The 23,346-nt window shown below is 41.0% G+C and overlaps 1 protein-coding gene across 31 annotated transcripts in view; it reads left to right on the top strand.

Annotated features, from left to right (window-relative positions):
* Window positions 1-23,346, top strand: part of LOC124054897 (receptor-type tyrosine-protein phosphatase delta-like) — a 339,738-nt gene that overhangs the window by 187,541 nt on the left and 128,851 nt on the right. For all 31 annotated transcript variants that reach the window (XM_046381377.1, XM_046381378.1, XM_046381409.1 and 28 more), the window contains one exon: window positions 5,845-5,882. The gene's annotated coding sequence lies outside the window, so the exon portion shown is untranslated. The remainder of the gene's footprint in view (window positions 1-5,844; window positions 5,883-23,346) is intronic.

Genomic DNA, 23,346 nt, shown 5'->3' with positions numbered 1-23,346 from the left:
ACAGCAGCTTGGACACACTTGTTGATGCTACAGTTGTGACTCATGTAATTATTTCAGTCAGCTGGGTGTTCAACATGTGCCAGTTTTCTATCCTGAAGATGATGGAGAAATGAACCCTAATACCCTGAACCTGTTTGGCTAAAACAGGCTACTTTCTTCAGTTGGGTTGGGTTGGTCAGAGTTAGGCATGAGGATTGATTACTGATTAGGCTTAGGGCAAGATCATCTTATTTCCTGAACGCTGCACGTGTTGTCCATGTCAGGAAGATTTTTTTTATTAAAAATTTCTTGTGTTTTCTTAAGCTGCTGTGTGCTGAGTTCTCTCAGCCCATCGTCCCATTTCAGCCAAATACTAAACTAAAGGTTGTCTTAATTTCCTGTTTTCCCTCAGTTGCTACTACTACTTGAAATGCATTATCCTCAACCAAGGTTGCACATTCCTACTGAAAACGTATACATTATCATAATAATATGATGTGCCACTGAGACCTTAAACAGAATTCCAAATACATTAACTACATCACAGGTTCAGAAAAGCATAAATTAATTTTAAACACAAAGGCTCATCGTTCAGTCTGGGATATGCAGTCCATTTGTCTTTAAGCTCACACATTCTGTGTGGTTTTGGCCATCATTTTCAAATCTTCGCCTCAAACAGCTGACAAGTAAACAGTATGGGAATATGGTGGGAATAATCTGACAGAATATATGCAGTTTCATAAGACTAGCCAGGCAGAAAATAGATTGGGGGCTATGATTTGGGGGAGTTAGGATAGAAGTGGTGGGGGTTACAGAAAAATAATGTGTCACTCACAGTGCAGAGACTGCTGCCTCTGCAACCAAGGCTGAGGCATGACCCACAGCGTCTTTCATGTGATAAAACCTGAACATTTGTACCTTTCACCTTCAGCTGCTTTGAATGTTCATACGTCAAAGCAGCCATAAAAGGAGATTTGATGTGAAGAGATTCATTTAGACATCTTTTATTCTCATCATCCGTTTTATCTGTAGCGCTGCAATGTAAGCTCAGCCTTCCTGTATGTGCCTTGACAGAAGTGCAAGGTAATTATTGAAACATATGGATGACTGGGCCCTCTCTTAACCCTCTCACTAATGATGCCTGGCTATTACAGAAGGGCATGGGAAGGACACTTCTTCCATTAACTGATATATCCCACCAGAGATCCATGACTCCATGAAAGGGAAGTTGTTCAAGCTTCAGACAGAAGTAAGGGGAAAAAATCTGACATGCGTGACCTTAGTCATACTCAAAAGTATTCATCAAAAGAAAAGAAAGGGACCATGACCCACAGGCTTTCAGTGAAAACATGAAACTGTTTAGAATCATGACTTCAATTCCATGATAAAATCCTGTGTCCCGTTTTCCTCCAAATCCCTCTTTTCAGTGCAATCTCTCTGGTGACTGCATCACCCCTACCAACATGCTGGCCAAACAAAAGATTTTTCTATCGTAAGCAATTTAGATAGTGTGGCCTGTCGTCATATCATATTGACATCTGTAGATTATTATCTGGTTCGTGTTTAAAAAGCAAACTCTACTGATCTACTGATGGACTATAAGGACATTTTAAAAAGGTTGCCATCTGATGCTGATGGTACTGTGGGCTTGCACATAAAATTACAACAATTGCTTAATCTTTGCTACATCAAAGCCTTTCCATTGGCAGCAGATTCAATTTAACTCTAGATGACCCACTTCAACTCCATTAACTTTCTTTGCTGAATGGGATCGGGGAAGATGCCTCCTCATAATGCCAGCTCGCTTAGGGCAATTTTTCAGCTTGGAAGCTGCAGCTCTCTCTGATGTTAATGGACCCAACAGTTAGCATCTCCGGTACATGCAAAACATAAGTACATCCCCCAGGTACATCGCAGTGTGACCCAGCCAACTGGAGCTTTTGTTCATGTGGTCTTGTGGCTGTGGGCAAAACTGATGCTACTGCACAGTGGACTAAAAGCTTTGGCAGACAGCAAGAGTCCCCAACACAATAGCTGCAGTCGGTCCAGAAGACATAGTTGAAAATAGCTTCGCTCCTTCAGCTATATTCAGCTGAGAGGGTCTTCTGCTAAATAGATCTCAGCTTTATGCTTAAATATTTGTATGAGATCACTATTTAAATATAAAAAGGATATGACAACCATACAGTATGCTTTTTAAAACTCTAAATACAACTCTAACAAAGTTTATTAAGAGACTGTGGTTTATCTTATCGAGCGCCCTGACACAACTTGCTGTGTTGTTGATTTTATCTTCAGGCAGTGTACCAGAAGTCCAGCTGAGTGGGTGAAGCTATGGAAAATAAAGGCTAGCAAGTACATCTGTTCAGTCATTCTTAGTGAAGATTTTTAGTCCAATAGTGCCTATGGACCACCTCAACACATTTTCCACATGGCACATGGTACACATCTCTGATTGGTTCATAACACAAGAGCAGTTCTCACATCCATCTCTCCCAGTTGCTAATTGAGACAGGAGAAAGGCTTCAGCTATTCCATTCTTTCCCTAAACGACTATTGGACACTGGAGACCAGATGGTCTGTCTGCGAATGTCACTGGTGGCCAGTTGTTACATTTGACAATGTGGGATGATCTGGCAAGTATCAGCACAATTTTGCTGCCTTCAAGACGGAGCAACTGGGAAAATAGCACTTGGATTGATTTCATCCCTCATTCGGCACACAGCAAATATTTTTGACAAAGACATATGGTGGAGAGAAGTGCACAGCAGCAGGCTGCCCAGCCTCAAGCCTGAGCCGTGTTCACTTGATTGTTTCAGGCAACATGCACATTTGGACAAGCAATGTATGCAATGTTCGCATACGGGCAGGCACACATACTGCTTTGGCTCAAACACAGAGGATAAAGTGATAAATCTCTGCAGGAGCATAAATATTCCTCCCCTCCAGTTTTCTCCCCAAGAGCCCTTTATTTTTTAATGTTTACAAATATAAGCCGGCTTCATGCTGGTGTTATTAAGCCATATTCAGCATCCTACATGAAGTCAAAAGTATGTCTCCAAACCACAACATTGCATGCCAGATGTTGGCAGTAACATGTCAGGAAGGAAGGAAGTAGCAATGCTGCCTCCAAACTCCACCTCAGTCACCCTGTCTTTGACTGAACCAATCTATGAGAAATAGAGTCTTTCACCTTCAGTCTATTTGGAATTGAGGGAACCAACCTGACGTTCAAAGTTGCTTGCTGAAGCAGAGTCCCTGTCTGGGCTTTGGCAGCTGGACTGATAGCCAGCCCTGTGGAATGGCAGCTGTTGAAGGGCTTTTTAAATTGCACCCAGGTTGATGGGTGGCTGTCAGAAGGGCAATGGACAGAGAATTTCAGAGGAGCTGGGGGGTGGGGGGCTGTAGAAGGGAGGACAGTGACCCTGACATCGAGGTGTACAGAAAAAGAAATGTCTTGAATCCTGAACAAAAAAAGTATACAAACTAAAGGGAGTAGAAAAGATGTCGAACAGGCAGAGGAGTATGGAAGAGGGGCATTGGAAAGTTGGGCTGTGAGGGGATGTTACATTTTGAATAAATGAAGCCTGAAAGCCTGTCATGTCCATGTTTACTTAGGTATGCATCATCACTGTTCATCAGGTTTGATATTCCCAGAATGCTTCCATACAGCAGGATAATATCACCTTTTATTTATTGACTTCGTGCCCATTCAATCCACTGACTTCTGAATGAAATCATTGTGAATGCACAATAGCATTTCCAATTAAGCAAAGCGAAGCTACTGCTTTTTTTTTTGTAATTCACAGTACATTGGAACTCTGGGGTTGACATATCATGTGACTCTGTCAGCCTCACTGGTTAATATCGCATTGCTGTGGTTGTTCTGCACAACAGATGGTGTTTTAAGAAGTTCTATTTCCCCAGTTGCTACACGTGCTAGTTTCATTATTTTGGAATATTTATAGGGTAATCTAGACACTGTCAAGGTACTGTCAAACTGCTGCTGAATAGTCACAGTGTTTGTTAATCAATTAGACTCTGCAGAGTTCTCTAGTGTTTAAGATTGAAATGCACTGAGTGTACATTGTGTTGCTAATTATCTTCATAAACTAACCAATTAGTTAAGTGTACTGTCTTACAGCATACTTTAGAATGACAAGCAGTAATGTGTGCAATCCTAATATATTTATTACAATGAAGCGAATACAGATATGGGCCCCATTAATGTGACTGTCTATCTTAGAGAGAGACAGTCAGAGCTATTCTGAGTTTCTCATAGGCTCAGGAATTTATTTCCTGCATCTCCACACACTCTCGCGGTATTCAGCGTAAACAAGGATTCATTTTATTTTGTTTGTGTCTCCAGCCAACTGGTTTCTTATAGTACAACAATGGCTGCATTCATGGCCAATTATTAGGCATAGATCTATGAACGGTGATAGGACCTCTGACAGGTAGCTCTCTTATTGCCTGCTGATTGCTGGAGTGTACCTATTAATCATTTTTCTGTATTCCCCACCGGTCAAGAAACCTTTTCAGTGGAGGGATGGATCAGACACTATTTCCTCTTTCCTAAACTCTCTGTTGTGTTTTGCTCTCTCTTGTTTGCTCCCTCCCTAATTAAACTCACATTAATGCAAGACATAACCGATGCTCAGCATCTTCTCAAAGAGAAGAAAGATGGACTGAAAATGGATTTTAAGCTGTTGTATATCAGATTTGCAAAATGTCACCAACAAGCTGACATGTAGACCAATATTTAGTTCATGGTAATTACAATAACAGTTCAAAGACTGATTCACATTTTGAAATGTAAAGGATTTGTCATATGCTTGCAAATGAATGCATGCTTTTATTGCTTTCACTGAATCCAGACACAGCACCCATAAGCCAGTGCCTAGAACAGCTCCATGATTATAAGCCATTGAAACGACAGCGTACTGTACATCAAACTGTAGCCATTTAGTCTCAGTAACTCCATGATATAGCTTGCATATAAACTAGGAATAAATTCCCCTTAAGCGATTTGACAGCAGCTATTCAGATACTTAGCCCTCATACTCTGCAGTCATATTCTTCTGCCAGAATCAATTGTGCTGGCAACCACTGCCAAGCCTAAATTTTATCTCCCAGCTGGAAAAAAAAAAAAGGAGAAGGGAACGGAGCATGGAGATATGCTGTTTATCAGTCACACGACTAATTCTTTCTCCCATCTCTCTCGATTCCCCTTTTGAAAGAGAACTTGGTATTAATCTACAAGACCTTGAGCGACTTATGCACACAATCAGACACAACCCCCCCCCCCCCCCCCCCCCCCCCCCTTCCTTTTTCTTCTTCTATTTTTTTCCCTGGTCAATCTCTGACCTTTTGTGTGCCGCCCACATTTTAATTAGTCCTAAACTAAAAAGCTGCTCAGTGGCCCCCAACTCCCATTTCCCCCTTTATTCTCACAACTCCCTTTCTGTGTCCCGATGAAACACAAAGGACATATACCACATTCAAGCAGTGGTTGAATATCAGTGGTAAAGAAGGGTTTTTTGTTGTTATTGTTTTTGTAACTGGTTGGATAATTACAAGGACTTAAGTGTCAGACACATATGCTTGCCAAATGTAATCAGTGAGTAATACATGTTTGCCCTTTACACTAAAAAGCAATGGCAGTACTGACTGTGTGCTCAGCTCAGGACAGATCACTACATTAGCAGCAGCTGCGATTAAGATTATTTCCCAACAATAGAACCTAATGCTATCTTCAGCCGTGCATCTTGAACCCTTTCCCACAAATCACATCAACTTCTTATAACGGCTTTTATGACGTATGAATAAAATGTAATCTAACATGTTTTTTTGTTGTTGTTGCAGCTCTTGAACTGTTGGGAAGGTTGCTTGAGTGCTGAAAGGTAAGCTGCTGCAATCAAATCGAATGCATTGTCACTGAATACTGTATTGTCAACGGCAGAGACGGGTCATGGCATTTTAAGCTGGTTTTTCATTTCTGCTCGTTCTCAGGGCTGCATTAATGCTGGCTACAGCAGAATGAAGCCCCACAGGATAGAGAGTGAAGGCCTCTTGCTCTTTTCTACCCACTGTTTAATTAGCATGGACTCGGAGACTGGGGTGCCGCTTTAGCAATCACAGATCCTGCCCAGCCAATAAGAACTTGTGTTCAATCACGTCTGACAGAGATAAATGGCGTACCGCAAAATCTCAGCCTCGCCCATCATCTCTGTTACCCAAGCAGTAGTGCATTGTGGGGAAGACTAGAGGAATGGCACAGATCTAAGTGGGCATATGGGTCATTCGATAACAACATAAATCTATGTGGGTGTTTTCAGTGCGTTTCTGTGTGCAGATTGTTTGCAAAATGAACCAGATGTGCTTGTGTTTGTATTGTATGCATGGGTGTACATATGGTGAGAACTCTTCAAACTGGCGCTGCATTCCAAAAAAGCGCCACATATTTCCTAATTTAGATGCTATTCATTTCCCCCCAACTGAGATTCTGGGGATGGGTTTGTCAAATATGTGGGAAATTTATGGTGATTTTAGACAGCGACTATGAGCCAATAGCAAAAGACCCAGAGGATGATGTATTACATTTCACGACTTGATCACGGAAAGCATTATGAGGCTGAAGATTCAATTAAAAGAGACCATATTTTGGGAAAATGTCAGAAAATTGGTCCATCTTTGAAAAAAGGGAACTGTTATTCATCTGTGTAGAATACAAGATGAACAGAGCCCCCGCTGAATACATTATATGCAACATCGAGAATTACCTATTCTTTGGAGCCAGATGCTACATCTGGTCCAACTACCGCTAACGGGTCCAGAACCATCACATTACGTGGGCACCAATTACGACTTTCTTTTTTCCCCCTCATATATGAGAACTTTAGAAATAAGACAGTGATGAACATCTGATATAGTCTTTAGCCTTCCTTGTCTGGGAGAAAAGTTTCTTTCCTACTTTATGCTTGAAAGCAATCACTCAATTTCTAAGTTGGTAATGAGCATAGATTGAAAATTTCTGATATAATGTAGAAACCATAATTTATTCTCACACATTCTCACACGTATACATTTTGCTTATATTCCACTCATGCACTTTTCAACAATATATTTTCACTCTAACTTCCGTATATTTACACTTTCACTCGTACTATTTCTCTATATTTTCCAGCCTACATCTATTCTACAGCTTACACAGACATTTTTTCACTTGTATGCGTACACCATACCTCACAGGAAGTTCTTCCTTAAATAGAAAGCAGTAAGCCGAATCTTTTACTCAAGTAAAATAATATCCCAATGTATAAATACACCATTGCAAGTAGAAGTTCTGCATATCAATCTTTACTGAAGGAAAAGGCTGGTAGAGGGAGTAGTTGGCATAATATGTAGAATATTTGGATTGGGGATTTCCCTTGTTTTATTTTTAGCAGCCTGTTTACACTGACAGAGACTAATACAAATAACAAAATGACAGTAACAAATAACAGTAATTTTGAAATAAAGTGGGAAAAACTAATCGAACAACATCAGGAGTGGATGATCCCTGAAAAAACTGTTTTTGGGCATTTAGTTACATTAAGAGCCACTGGTGAACTTAAACACAGCATGACGAAGAATGACCCGAAAGTAAGTGCTGGGTCCAGAGAAAAACAGAACCTACGGACTCATCCTAATCATAGCCGCCACTCCGAAGGAAATGTTTCGGTTTACATGGTATACTTTCACAGAATTGCTTTTGGCTCGATAAATGTTCAGAGTAACTCAGTTTCCTTTAACTGTTGAGTATGCAAATTATCCCAGAGCAACAGTCAGTATTTCAAATTCCTATCAGAAAGTATTTGTTTTAATTCAATCTGTCACAGAAGACATGTACTCCATTTGGTTTTTGTTTTTATTTTGACAAACCGCCTTTAAAACATTCTACAAGTAGAATGTCTTTGTTTTAGTAACAAATTATTCCCATATGCTGACACCATCTTATGACTAACATGCCCTTCACTTATGGGATGGCTGCAGCAGTAATTGCCGCAGCCTTTTCCACTGTCTCCTATTCCAGTGGATCATAGTAAGGGAACAGTTTGTAGCAATGGGGGCATAATTAGTGATAGGCCTTGGACATGTCATACTCTGTTAGTCAGCCTTGCTTTAATTCCTTTGTCTCCTCTCTGCTCCTAGCATTTATTCAGGCTGTGTGTACATCAGTGTGTGGCTTTGCTCAGGCGTTACTGTGCATACTTGATGTATCTCGTAAAATTTCATCGGAACAAATATAACACAGTATTATGTTAATACAGGAAAGATATTTTTATCAAGATGGAAGTTTAGGCTTACTTGCTCATGTTTGTTTTTCCTGTACTTTTGTACAAAGATACCTGTGTGACTGCCCCTTTGATTTTCCTGGAGAACAAAAGAAAACAAATTTTGGCTTTGTCTCTAAAGCTAGAAAGGCTTTAGTATTCACAGGGCTTGTGAGGCTCATTTTGGCTATAATTAGAGGAAACCTTTTTGGTTTTATATATTCCTTTTTAAGCAGTTCCCTGTAGCAACAAAATGCATACAAAAGGTTTTGCATGATGCCAAAAGGTAGACTGGTGATTATTGTCAAAGGACATTTTTTTGGGGTTTTTTTTTTTTTGCCATGATGAGTGTGTGAATGTGTGTGTGTGTGTGCAGTTTGCAGAGGGTTTCTCAATCTAGGCTGTTGATGTGAGGGCGGATGAAAGCTGCTTTGAGGACACAGAATACGGCAAGGAGGAAAGCTCTTCCTCCACCACCTTTCTTTGCTGCCCCCCTCCCCCCAACACACACACACACAAACACACACTCCCGCCACTCTACTCTTGCTATCTCCTCTTGACTGCCTCTCCCCTCCCTCTGTTGTTTCCCTATCCAATTTTCCCCATACATCCAGCCCACTCTTTCTCTGGAGCCTCTTTCCCTGCCATAGTTGTCTTCATGCCTGCACTCATCTGTATCTGCACTTTTCTCTCTGCTTCCTCTTTTACTTTTTACCCATTTACTCCTGACCCCTCTCTTTTAGCCATATGAGCAGTGAAGGACAATGCCCACAGCTTGATTCATCAAAGAAACACCCCCAGAAACCAGGAACTACGCAGACAGGAATAAAGTCCAAGTCCAGAATCACTTCATACTTAACTATAGCTTGTGTAATTAGTTCAGGCTTGCAGCTTCAAAACACACTCATTTCAAGATGCAAATTCCTAAATGTGGAGCACAGGGTTCAGGTGTCTGCCCAGAGCGGGTTTAGGGAATATTCCTTCAGTCATAGCACATGGCACCTCTGCAACTAGCAGCCTGTGTGCTTCTGTTCTTTAATCATGCTATATTAGCTTTATAAAGAACAAAATATGTATATATATTGAAGTGTGTTTGGAGGTGAACTTTGAACTTGATGTTAAGTCAAAGAATAGCCAGATTTTAACAGCTCTACATTATTACATTATTCTCAGGTAACCTCTTAACCCTATGGCATGTACCACTTCCGTCCAACGTGAATTAGCTGGAGTAATTAATTTAGAAAAAGCAGAACAAAAAATGATTCTGTCAAGTACAAACCTAATAGAAAAATACATTTTCACCAGTTAGGCATGTCATTTTCTGTAGGCCTTGCACTGTAACAGGTGTGTAAATTATATTATCACATCAGTGTCTAGCATTTTGTGCATATTTATCAGAACATTTGTTATTGTTCAGTACAAACATAAATGGCATGTAATAAAGATTGCATCAGAGTTGTGTTGTTGTTACTACAGACCTTTATTCTTTCCATTACCCCTCATCAGAAGATAGACTTTGACTCTGGCTTATTCAGACTTCTGATACACATCAAAGTCCACTAGTTACAAAAAGCTTTCTTGTTCTTCACTATCATAGGGCTAATTTTCTTTGATTTCGGGGTAAATTGGGACTGCTTTCAAACTAACAAATATGGCTGACTGAGATAAAGTTCCACGCTGCCTAGCTCCGTTCACGCTACCAAAAAACATTTCTGGGGGAAGAATTTAACAGCCACAAGGACATTTATAAATTCAATATTGAGTGAAGACATGACAGGCAAAGTAAGCCTTTTCATAGGGTTGCTGTGCTCGCTAAAACGTGTTCCCTTTTCATTGCTTCTTCACAAATATGTGAACAAATTACAAATTATGGGTCAGGTTTTGTACTTTTAAGTTTGTTGTCTGCAAGTGTGGTTGCTTTCTTTACAGCGAAATACAGCACAAAACACTTTGTTCTGGCATATCACGTGTATGGGGAGGGTTGGGGCACCCTGATCTCGACAGCAGGGGTGTGTATATTTTTTATATTATATATTAGACTAGTCTGAGGGCAAAATAAAGATTGACATACCTTTGTACAGCAAGTGCCTTTCCTCAGTCACTTTCAAATAACTCAAAATCAATCACTCATCATCCAATAATTGAGTATTCTTTAGAGTTGGCTCCTCAGACACATATCGTATTTGTTCCCCATGCATCTCTGCCATGATCCCATGCTTTTTCATGCTGCTAGTATGATTGTTCATGCTAGCAGCCTGATTGTAATTCACTGTCTACTATTTGAAGAGCCAAGGCAGCTTGTTTGCTATTGATTTTATTTACAAGGCTTCTATATTTTCCACGGTGCAAATCAGGGCAATTGTTTCCAAGTGCATGCATGAATCAATGCTTCCCTAGAGTCTGTGCCGACGACAGCATGCAGCTCAATACCCCCAATTTATGTTTTAATTACGATGATCTACTAAGTGTTGGAAGCTCAGCTCGACGCAGAGTGCATTGTGTTGCACATTGAATTTTACTGTCTACATGGGCAAATGGCGGATTTGACCGAATTGGACTGAATCTCAGCTATGCTGATTTGTAGCGATGATGACACAAAATGCAGCTGCAAAGTCATTGCATCTTTTGCTGATATTCTTAAAATTGACTGAAAAAAGTGTATACGGTGGGAAATTGATAAAAAGATCTTAAACGTATTGTAGTTATTTACTACATTTACTGCATTGTGTTGACTCCTGGGAAGCCACGCAAAATGGCAGGTAGAGGTTTGTCTCGATTTGCTATCAACTGTTGTTGAGTCACAGAGTATAAAGACAACAACTGCTCAGCTCTGACAGGCATGTGTAGATTTTATACCCCTCCGTATCTGTTCTATACTGTTTTTGTTTGGCAGAACAGTATATCATTTGAACTCTTGCCATTAAAAGTGATTGCTTAACTCAGTATACCATAAAGATATCTTCTGGCAGGCTTGAAAGCCATAAATTTTATTGACTCTTGTAATTAGGACAGATCAATAAAAAGCAGTTTCTTTCACTTCACTTTTCTAGGTCTCGGTTTCATTGCAATCACTCAATATTATGACTTAAAACCACCATAAAATGCTGAAAAAAAAAATGTTTATGGTGTATTTTACAAACACGCATATAGCAGCACGACAGCTTTTTACAGTGGCGGTTCCAAATCATGAAGGAATACTATTTGCTATTTAATGGCTACTGGCTGCTTATTCTGCTTTCAGAGATTTTCTTTTGTTATAATTTCTTGCTGTTTTTTTGTGTTACACCATTTGCAGATGCTCCACCAGTAATACCTATTATAATACAGTAGAAAAATAGCCCCCATAGTGTGTTGCTGTCGAGCCTCTTAAGTTGATAGCTGTGTCTTTGCACACTGCGGGAAGAATCCCTTTCTGTCAAGCAACAGCTGGCGAAGACAACATGATGCAGAGGCCACGGACGAGTGAGCCATCAAACCTCCGTCTCTGACAGTATTTTGGCAAGACACGTTTTGTAAGAGTCTGTCTCACTCTGCCCTGCTTTTATGGTGCATGAATCAATGATAATTGTTCTGTGTTCTCACTTGAATGGCAGAAGTGTCGGCCATGCAGCAACAGTCAGACAAAGGGGAGTTTGGGGGAATGGATCAAGGAATATCCAGAAATTAGCATGAATGAAATCCATCACAGTTCCCCTGAGATGAGGATTCATTAACTGGAAAATGTTCAGTGCAGAAGGCACCAGTAGAACGGTGCCAACACAGTGAATATTATATAAATTATGAGCAGCTAAGAATGCACATGCCTGTGGTGACACGGGTTCAAAGAAGAGTTGTGCAAAGCAATGAATCTACAAGCTGGAGCTGACCCGCTGTGGTGTAGGGGGTTAATGAAAAATTCCTTTTTTAATTATTATCATTGTATTTCATCCAAGCTGTATAGTATGTTTCAAGCAGAGTGCAGATTTGATCAAATGCGCTACTGAAAAGCCTTCAAGCAAACAGTGTGATCAAATCAAAGACCAACAACCTTATCCCCACCTCCATCAGAGCCTAATTCCATCCAAACCAAGCTCCCATTCTCCTTCTCTTTATCCCCTCTGAAAAGCCCAGTGATTAGAAGTAGACTTAAAGTCGAGTATAGCTCACCGACACACACACCGGCACCTCACCTTACCCCCGTTCCCAATGGGACCTTCTCGAATCCCCAAAGCTTTGGCCAGTTTATCAGCATCAAGGGATCAGGCAATCCTCTCCCCCCACACACACACGTCAAACGGGGAGCCCAATATGTTCCATGGCCTTCGGTGTAATCTCTTTGGCTGTCGACAGATCTAGTGAGGGGTCAGCTGTGATAACAGGATCACTCAGGTGGAGACAGGCAAAGGGGCCACTAAAGAAAGGAACAGAAGCTAAGAAGAGAGAAATGTGGACAAGTGCAGGGAGGTTCTGCCGATGAAGTGGGGCTGGAAATTCAGAGGAATATATTTCTCGTGAAGCGAATGCAAAGCTACAGGACATGCATGGAGCTGCATACGAGCGTCTGGGCTGAAAAGATGAATTAATCAGTGACAAGAGGCGATTAAGTCAAAAGTCATTAGCAAAAATGCTAAATTTCTGCTTGTCGCTGGTTTTTAAAATTGATGATATTATCTCTGTTTTCTGTCAATTCGATATCTTTTGCTTTGGAATGACTCAGCCGGGCTTTAAGAAAGTCAGTTTGTTTCTGAGCTGTTTTTTTTCACCATTTTCATACACTGTATGACATTAAAAAAAATGCTCAAATAATCACAAAAAATGAGCACTCAAAATAATCAGCAGATAAGAAGCAGCCTTCGGTGGCATAGAGAATTAAAAAAGGCTTCTGTCGAAAGAAAGATCACTATGTCCCAACTTACTGGGTTACAAACTGAGCCCTATTTTACATGGCTGGATGGCTGACAGAGCAGCGAGGCACCATGACAAAGGCTACTTTGGCCTGCTTTGCCCAGTCTTCCTCTTGCTGCATCCACAAACAGTCTGACCTGACATCTTATTGAAACTGCTATCCCCCACAGAGAGGGAAAAAAGAGCAGTAGTGGACATAAATAGCGGAAAAAAAAGAAAGGTGAAAGGTCATACAAAACTGAGGAGCTGCAGTATCAATTTTATGCTTGGGCATCAAGTTGACACTGAGCAAAAACATAAATTACAAAAAAAACAACACATAAGCCACTACTTATACCCTACCACACATTAGCATATACACAAAGTTTTACAAACATACATATGCACACAGACATGCTAATATTCATAGAGTCTCTCTCTCTCTCTCTCCTCTTTTCGTGACTCCCTCTCTCTGACACACATGCTGAGAGGCAGCATGGTAGGCAGTGACACAAAGCTAATGCCTTGTCACACAGGCTGTCAGCAGATTAGCCAGTGGATTACACCCCAGCCATTAGATGTGCACAGAGCGAAAGGCCACAAACAGACTGAGTGGAGGAGAGAGCGAGACAGAGTGTGAGACTGGCGGTGATAGGGAATATGCTGGCATAAGAGAAACTAATGGAGGATACGTTAAAGGAGAGGAAAGGATAAAAAAGAAAAAACAATGGCTGGTTAAGTAGTGCAAAGAAAGAAGTCAAAGTGACAGGAAGGAGACGTTGAAGGGGAAGATATAGGGATAAGAAAAAAGGGATTGGGTCAAGAAAATTTGCTGCTAGAGCAGCGGTAACAAGATGATCAGGCAGACGGGACAGAAAAGGTAATAACAATTGTAAAGGGAGAGACACGAAGACAAAACAGAAAATGCGAGAGGAAGGCACACAAGGGAGCAGCGAAGGGGAGGAGAAGTTGTGTAATGTGCAGGTGGAAAAAAAAAACTAAACCAAATGGATGGGAGGAGTGGAGGTTATGAGAGAGACGTGAGAGAGGAGAGAAAAGGGAAAGATGATGCTCGAAGAAAAAAAAACAGAATGGGAAGGGACGAGTGGGTGACGGAGGAGCGGAGAGTGATGGAAATGAAAGAACCAGGAGCAGAAATTAGAGGGAAGAGATGGGATGTGAAGCATCAGAGGAGAGGATGGAGAATACTTTGCAGTACATTTCAAACAACGACGCACACGGACAAGCAAAATCGATGGTTAGAAGTGGAAGATGGACCTTGATGTAGAGTTTGGTAGAAAAAACTGACAGATGGAATCAGTCAAGGACAGGGCTAGGGTAAATGTGCACTTACAGTATGTAGAAACATAATGCCATCAGTATAGTTGACCCTCAGTGTAACTGGGCTAAGCTAAAGATAGCCTTAAATTTACATGTCAAACATTAGCTCATATTAATAGATCTACAATAATATGTTCATTTCACAGATTTGATTAGTTTAGCCAAAACATCACCAGGTTGAGGTACTGAATGTATGATGAAAAACAAAGATTCTTCTTGTTTTAGTTCGACCCTGTGATTAGCAGTATATTGACGAGAGCTGTCTTAACTTCTTAGTGCTAGAATGTTTAGTTACTTAATGTATGTTTTTTTTAATTTTTTTTAGACAAAACAGTCGCAGCCCAACATCCATTTAGTAAACATTCTAATGCTTTTGAACGCAAAGTCCTCATCAGCAGTTGTTTGGTTAAGCTGTTAGACCTGATCCACTTGTAACACTTGTCAAAACTTTATTACGATTATTATTATCATTATTATTACAACAACTTGCAGCCTCTGGACACCCACTGTATTGTATCTCCTGTTAAGTGTAGACAGGCTGCTCTCCTTCAGATGTTACTGACTGCAGATGGCAGCAGTGAAAGAAACTTTTCAAACACTTACCAGTTTAACTTTTACCACAGCACTCTTGTATCACCATCTGCTGAGTAGAATCAAAGTTTCTCCCTGTATTGTTAGGCAATAATGTTGCTTAGGATTTTTTTTTCATTTATTATTTTTTTTATTTTTAATCAGTCCCCGGTTCCAAGTGGAGAGGTGTCACACCTTCTCGGTTGCCATTTCATTTTGTGATAATCTACTTCAGTGCCCCTCCTGTCACCACCACCTACAGCCCCCACCACAAAACCACTTTGCAGATGTAATGACACATAATTGTCTGTTGGATTTGCCTGGTAGGAACTTCATTTTGAGCTGGTATTTGTACAAGAATGGAAGGGAAGATGTCAAGTTAACAGGGGCGCATGGGACATTCTCATATGCTTTGAGACTGGGAAATGTGCTTTGAAAAGCCATGAGAAGAATGTCATACTGTGCTCACACATAAAGCACGTTTTGTGTCCAAGCTGCATGCACTGTATGTGCTTCAAGCTAGCAGCTGTGTATCAGCTGATTATTCTTTGTGACTCAGGTGATATCAGCTTCATATGTGTCTGTGTATGTCTGTGTTTGCAAATATGCCAACATGCATGCGCGCATTATGTGTGTGCATGCATACATGCGCATATGTATGTGGGTGTGTATTTGACAGCAAGTCTGATGTCATCCAGGACGCTTTAGCTGGTTGAGTGATTTGAATGTTGGCTGTGGAATAAGCTGAGCCTCAGAAGTGCTGGAGGGAGATGAGGAGAGACTAAATGTGTGAATCCCCACGGGAGATTTAGACTGTTTATTATGATAAGCCTCTGTGCGCACACGTCCTCCACATAAACATACATAAATACACACATAAACTCGTGTGCACACATGTAAAGAAAGAGTGAAGAGATATGGGGGGGGGGGCAGATGAGGGTTTAGATTTAGGGCCAAATGATAAGGAGACAAAGAAAGGAGAGGAAAAGAACAGAGGATGCTCTGAGACACGTGATTCACCTAAGCACAGTGATAGGCTCATAGTTCACAACCTATAAAAACTAATTCCACGCCAGCCTATCCATAGCCATCTCATGTGGGAGCCATTCCACCTTTTAAACCCCGTCTCACTTAAAGCGGGCCCAGATGTAAGTCAAGGGGCTGCTTTGGATTAGCCAGAGAGGAAAACTCATTTCCTTTGCCATTTTACGAGCATTTAATTTGAAACAATTAAGATATTACGGTGTTGCGGATTCACTACACAGAGTGACAGCTGGGAGCAATCCCATAAACCCCTGAGCCAGTGAATGAGGCACCTTGCTACTCTCTTTTCCTCTACTTGCCTCTTCCTCGCTGTGATTTCATTGAAGCATTTTGCTTAAGGCTCTGTTGAGGTGAATGGGCTACCTTTGCCTCAGCTCAGAGCTCGCCGCAATCGCCAATTACTTCAGCAGCTCATAAATGCACCAGTTGGCTGATGATAGAATGACCTAATTTCCCAAGACGAAAGGGAGGAAGCCAATGCAGAGACTGTTTACTTTCTGGATGGCTTTTCCCATCACACCTCTTATTACATTATTGAATTCATAGCAAAATTTGCATGACTCATCTCTGAAAGGATAAATGAGAGCCATGCAAACTAGAGGGCAGCAAATGCTAAGCTGAGATGCAAACACCTGGTCAACATCATGAAACAGCGCTTTTCATCAGATTATATTATGTTTAAATTGGAACGCTTGTCTGACATCACGCAGTTGTTTATTATGTTTACTTTGACAGCACACGTATTGATGAGCCTCTATGTCCTATCTGTCCTACACCTGAGGAACTTTGTCACTGCCTGGCTTCGACTTCAAGCTGGCTTTGTCAGCACTCACCCATCAATTCACTTCTTCCTCCTACTCATACCGTCAGCGTTGGCATAGGAGGGCATTGGAGGTGTGAAATTGATGAAGGTGCGCTTGTGAAAATGTCAGTAGGGGATCACTGACCAGAGAGAGAGAGAGAGAGATTTTGGGGTGGAGTGGGTGACAGATAGGAGTGGCAAAAGTGCCTTTTCATGAACACTGAACTGTAAAATGGAGGACCCAGCGCAAAACAATGGCCGTGATCAATCGGCTATGGTGAGAGGCTTCTCGTAAATGCCCGTCGCCAGCTCGCACCTGCTGAAAGAGAGAAAGAGGAAAGAGAGAGAGATGGAGGGGGGAGGGCGTGACAGAAAGATACACACAGAGCGAAGTGAGGAGTGTGTGTGAGTATTTGTTTGGGTACAGGAAGTCAGATGGGGTAGCGAGCAGAAGGAGTAAGACAGAATAAGGCGGAGAAAATGAGAGAGCAACTGGATAAGATGATAGCAGGAGAAGGTAAAAGGCTTTTAGAATAGGGAGGATCTAAATAAATGAAGGGACAATGACAAGGACTGCAGGGAGACGGGAAAAGATCAACAGACAGAAAAAGCAGGAGTGTGTGTTTTTCTGTTTAGACACACCCATCTGAATTCAGGCAAGAGGGAGAAATTACAGGGAAGAAAAGTGAGAAGGAGATATGCTAACCACCTGTTTGGCCATGCTTTTCGAGCCACTTGTTGGACACAACATATGACACAACAGGGATTCCTTAACAAAGTCCGTTACTACTAAACATATTAAGAAGCTAAAAATAGACTGCGCTGACTTGACTGCATTGGCAACATAGGACTTATCAATGAATCATTCAGTCATTAAAATAATAATCACGCTTTTCCAGAATCTGAAGTAAATTCACGATTGCTTGCGTTGTCCAATATGCCAAAACACAAAAACATCCAGTCTACAGTAAATTATCACATTTAAAACTTTAAACAATGAGTTGATAAATTGAAAGTGTTGTTGATTCATTTCATGATGAATGACTAATTGACCATTCAGCTCACTCAGTGCGCATGTCATTTCCATTCGGATGTTTTGCATTTGCATGGGAACAGGACATACTGAAATGCAGAGCATCTATCAGTAAACATGGTGATGGATGTACCTGCCTCGAAAAGAGCAACAAGCACTTCTTACAACTTATGCACACCCTTCCACTTAATAAGGACAACCCTCCCCAGCTGCGAATGTGACTTAATGTGGAGTGACAATCGAGTGGTAGTGGGGTCAGCATCACTTTGAGAAAGGCCCTCTGCTGCTCCCAGCATTCGCTTCTAATGTCTCGACTTAACCTCCTTCTCCATCTCACAGCATCAGTGTCAACTTGTCAGGTGGCTCATGACATCATACACAGACCAAACACAAGTTAGCACTGTTTAACTGGACAGATGTCCTGAGCCAGGTTCCATGGCGGGACTCCGTCAGGCAGGAGTTGACTCAATCTGTCTAAATCTCTTTCCCCTCGCTACCTCTATCCCTCTCTTTGTCTCTCTCTGCGCAGGCTGCTGCTCACACCATCCCAGTTGATCTCTTAATGGACCTAATTGCTTTTCAGCCCATTGCACCCCATGCCAGCACTAAACTAAATCAAACCGAGGTCCCATCCACAAGCCCCATAGCGAATCTGATTCCGCTTGACATCATAATAAGGTGATATTGACTACTCATGACTCAGCAGTTTCAGATAGATGAGTTAAGCATGTGCCCCTGATGACAGGCGGCGTTGTCCAGGTCATGTAAGCGTTCAATTTGCCCTCGTCATGAGTGCAGCCCGTTGTGTTCTCATTGACAGTATGCCTTTGACCTTCTCTGCGGCAGACAGTTTATTACGCATTGTTGCACACCAATTATGGGATTCCAAACACTTAAATACACAAGAAATAGCTGTTGCCTTCATACAGCACAATCTGCAGTTATGTCTGCTTTTGTTGCCTTGCTGCTGTGGCCTTGATGCCATTTTGGGTACGCTAATCAAAAGCTACTTGGAAGCTAATCAAAGCTGATAAAACATGCACCATAAGCCTGTAGTCTGCTCCTGCGATATGACGCAAAGTCACACCAGACTAAGCATAGTGAACTTTCCCAGAATTTAAGACTACGTGCTGTCAGAACAGGCTGCAGTCATCTGCACCGAGTTAATATCTAACTGTTGGCAGCACCACCAGCAGAGCTAATGTTTTGCCACAAGAGTCACTTCAGGTTCAGCCTGACCTGATCAAACTCTGCAATGTTGCAATTAGTCTGAAAGTCCTGAAAAACAATTTTTTCAATCAGCTTTTTAACTATGAGCACTGGAGTCCAAAGTGAACATCACAACTCAAAGTAAAAACAACTTTGGTTTATTTGACGTTAAATGTTGATGTCATTTATTTGTGTGTGCACCTGTCAAAATTAAGAATATTTGCATCAAAATGTGATGACAGCGGTTCAAAACTAATCTAACTACACCCACATAGTCCTGACAAAGCAGGTTAGCTGAAGCTTCCAATGATAACATTTTATTTATTTATTTATTTATTTTGCCTTTTTAGTCATGTTTATTTGCTGCAGAGAAGTTTTCAGAGGCTTTAAGGTACTGCTGATTGTAACACAAATCCTAATGGGTGATTAATAACACCCAGTTTTCACTTTTTTGTCTCTGCATAAACATCTCAGCCCCACGTAAGTCTCGAGTGGGGTTTATTTGGAAACATAAATAGAGTTAATTTAATAATCTGGATTCAGGAGGTGTTAAAGAGCGCTTCACCCTGGGGGGCATGTCACGCAGCTGTCATTGTTTCCAAGCTATGTAGGTCACTAAGTAAATTATATAGATATTATTACTGACTGCGTAAGGCTCTGTATCCAGCTGTCTGGCATCAAACCAACAAATACTTCTTCCCCGTGTCGTGTACATGCATAATTATGGTCGTAAATCTGGCTATCAGACATCACAAAAATTCTCCCCCATCATAAAATTGTGCATTTTGTCCGTGATGAACTTTGCGATTATTAAATCCTCCGATTTCAAGTAAATGTTAATTGCTCATGAAAGCATGACTGCACGGTTCGTCATCCATCATGTCTGACAGATTCTAAGAAGGAGAGAAGTATTAGTTGTCTCAGCCAAGGACTACAGTTAGGTGTTGGTTTACAGTTTTCGTGCCTTGGAGATGTGTGCAATATCACCTTGGCATTTGTCGCTCTCAGCCCACCCTCCCCACGACCCCCACCACCCAACACCCTGCTCTCCTTCTCTTGACTGCTTGGGCAGCGGCCATAAACAAGTCAATCTCAACACATTGGATTAGATTTATCCGCTTAAGATAGATTGTTATCCCAAAGAGCGTGAGTCTCGCTTGATGGGGAAATTAATTTTACGATGACTGGTTTACTTGATCAGGGAGGTGGAGACTATAAATGTATCAACTCTGGGGCACGAGGAGCTGAAAACAACATTCCTTGTTTTTGATTCAGATAAGTTGTGTCTCCTCCTCGTATTATACATGATGTTGTCTTTGGGTCACAAAAACTAGAGTAATGACTTGAGTGACAGTCATTTGTAAAGCGCAAGCAACTTGACAAGGGTGAAAAGGCCTGCATCTTCTGCTCTTGGAAGATTGACAGTGACATATATTGAATTTTCACGTTTGTCTAACATTAAATGTGAAAGTGACAGTTTTGGATGCTGAATTTCAAGCAGGCCGTCTGATCAGAGGTACAGTGCAAATTGTCCAGAATTCAAATGCTGGAGAAAAATCCTTTTCAAACAGCTGTCAGCCCTCCCAAATCTAAAGTGTTAAACTGATACGGTAGTTAGTGGATTGAGTTACAATGGAACTGACCTCAGTCTTTTGAGAGTGAAACCCAGTCTGAGCCTAGTTCTTAGTGTAAATTCATCTGACAAGCAGTACTTAAATGCCTCTTTTAGCAGGCTAAAAGCAAACCACTTTTCTTACAACTTCTTGTTGTGAGACAGTGGATTGATTTTCCACCCTTGTTTATAGCTGATACTCAACAGACAAGTATGACTTCAAGAAGTAGTTTTACCCCCACTGAAATAAGCACTGCACCCTGTAAAATGAAACCCTACCAAATATATATGTTGATTTGCTTTTGTACAGTAACTTCCCTAGTCCACAAGGCCACCACTACACACAGTGCTGAGGGAAAATGCATCATTTAAGTTCTGGATATCCACCAACTCCAGCACAGTGACGAAAAGGGGCTGTCAAGAACTGAGCTTGTGCTAAAAAGAATTTTAGAGTATATTTAAACAAGACTACAGCCAAGCTTGGGGCTCTGTGAGACTGCACTTAGGCACTGCAGTGCTTTTAGTTAAATGCTAATGTGAGAATGCATAATATTTATGGCGTTCACCATCTTTGTTCAGCATGGCTAATTAGTACTTAACACAGAGTAAAGCTAGAGGCCGATGTAAGTCTTGCAGACATTTAAAAGAAATGAAAATGTTGAAATTTTGACCCAATGATGATGCTAGACAAAAGGTCAGGGGATTGCTTAAGTTTTTGCAATTCACCCTGAGATGGACCTGAATGTATGTATAATGGGAATCCATCCCATAGCTGCTGAGACTGTTCACTAAAAACAAAATTTTTGCTCAAAGGCGTATACCAGTCAGAAAAGTCACTGACCACCAAAGTCAGAGAGATTCGCCCTCTTGGGAACCATGAATAGGGACAACAAATGCCTGTACAAATTTTTGAAGCAATCCATATGCCATAGCTGCCAAGATATTTCAGTCCAGTTATGCAGTCAATATTTAACAACACAAAATTTCCATGGCAACAATGACATTTAGCTGCTAATAATTACTAAACTCATCATTTAATACGACATTCCAATTATTCTTGGCAGCCAGTGGGGCAACCCTCAACCATTGTTCAGTCAAGAAAAAAACAAAAGAGGGGAAAAAAAAAAGATAATTTCAAAATGCATTTCAAAATAAATGAGAATATTTAATGCTAATTAATATTTTTCTAAAGTCAGAAGAATCCCTACAGATTTACTGGGTAGGCAGGAACACAGAGAAACACATACATCAAAGATTTGTTTATTATTCATCCAAAGTAAATGCATATAGATATTGTGTAACCTTTAGCATCCTTTGCTGCATTTGCATTATATTTACATAGTAAATGTCAATCAGTGCTACACTTTGCATGACCCCACAGACGTATAAATGTAAACATCCCTGTGGCAGTTTATCAAACACTGTTGGCTCGCATAATAGTAATGTGTTGTCATTGTCCCACAACAAAGAAAATATTTGCCAGCTGAGACTTTATTATTAATTTATATGGCCCCCCTGCTGTCAAGAGTATTAATAGGCAAACTAGCAGCATGTGCTAACGCTGTATCTCAGCCCAGCATTCCAGTTTTCTCGGTCTTGGATCCTTCTTATTGAAGGACAGTTGGTTTATAGACTACCGTGTCCTGTTGGGTGACAGAGATCAGCCATAATAGGCCAGCAAGGCAGGCTCTTGACAAATCCTACCCCTGCCCTCATTTATCAACAAGTGCTGCTGTATTACTGCTATAGCTGGTGCCAAGTATATGAAAGGACAAGGTTAGATGCAGAGTTGAATTGTAAATCTGATAACTAGTGTCATTCAATTATATTCAAATATCATGGATGCAAGAAAGGGATTTGGAAAAAAGAAAAAAGAAAAAGAAATAAAGGTGGAGCTCCCTCCAGTCATGTATCGAAGGTGAATGTCAGCCAGAAGGCATTAGCTAAAGGGCTGAAATATTTTTCTGGAAAGGAAACCAAAACATTTAATGTTTGGGAATGGCATATCTCCTTCCCCAACCAGAGCAGCACTCCAAGCTTCAGCGTTCAACCTTAAGCCTGATAAATAACAATATTTTCCAAATAATTGCTTCAGTGCAAGTCAGATAATCAGACATTTCTGATATCCAGTACCAGACAATCAGCTATCACTCCCACAATGCTTACTCACAGCCAGCAGTCAAGGGCAATAGTTCACATAACAGTAATTTCATCAGGTTTCTCTATTGTTCATTGTCACAAAACCAACACTTTCTCTTGGCCTATAAATCTATATGCACACGCTGTATCAAATTCTGCCCTTAGAAGATGGAGCTCAGTATAATTTACAGGTATAAATCACCATCACTGTTACTCCATCAGATACATGACATGTCTGAGTGCAGGTAAGAAAACAGATCTGCTGACTGCGATAGTCTATCTCTCTGTCTCTGAGAGTACTATTGTTGGATGCTCGATGTTTGTGTCTGCAGGGCTGGGCTGTTCATCAGAAGGTTTGGGTCGTTGCCACAAAAGCAACTTTTCTCAAAACACAATTGGTCATAGTCAACTGTCTCCTCGGGCCGCTGCTGTTATTTCT

Source organism: Scatophagus argus, chromosome 23 (assembly GCF_020382885.2).
Source record: "Scatophagus argus isolate fScaArg1 chromosome 23, fScaArg1.pri, whole genome shotgun sequence".
Taxonomy (NCBI): Eukaryota; Metazoa; Chordata; class Actinopteri; family Scatophagidae; genus Scatophagus; species Scatophagus argus.
This window is presented reverse-complemented; position numbering and strand designations above follow the sequence as displayed.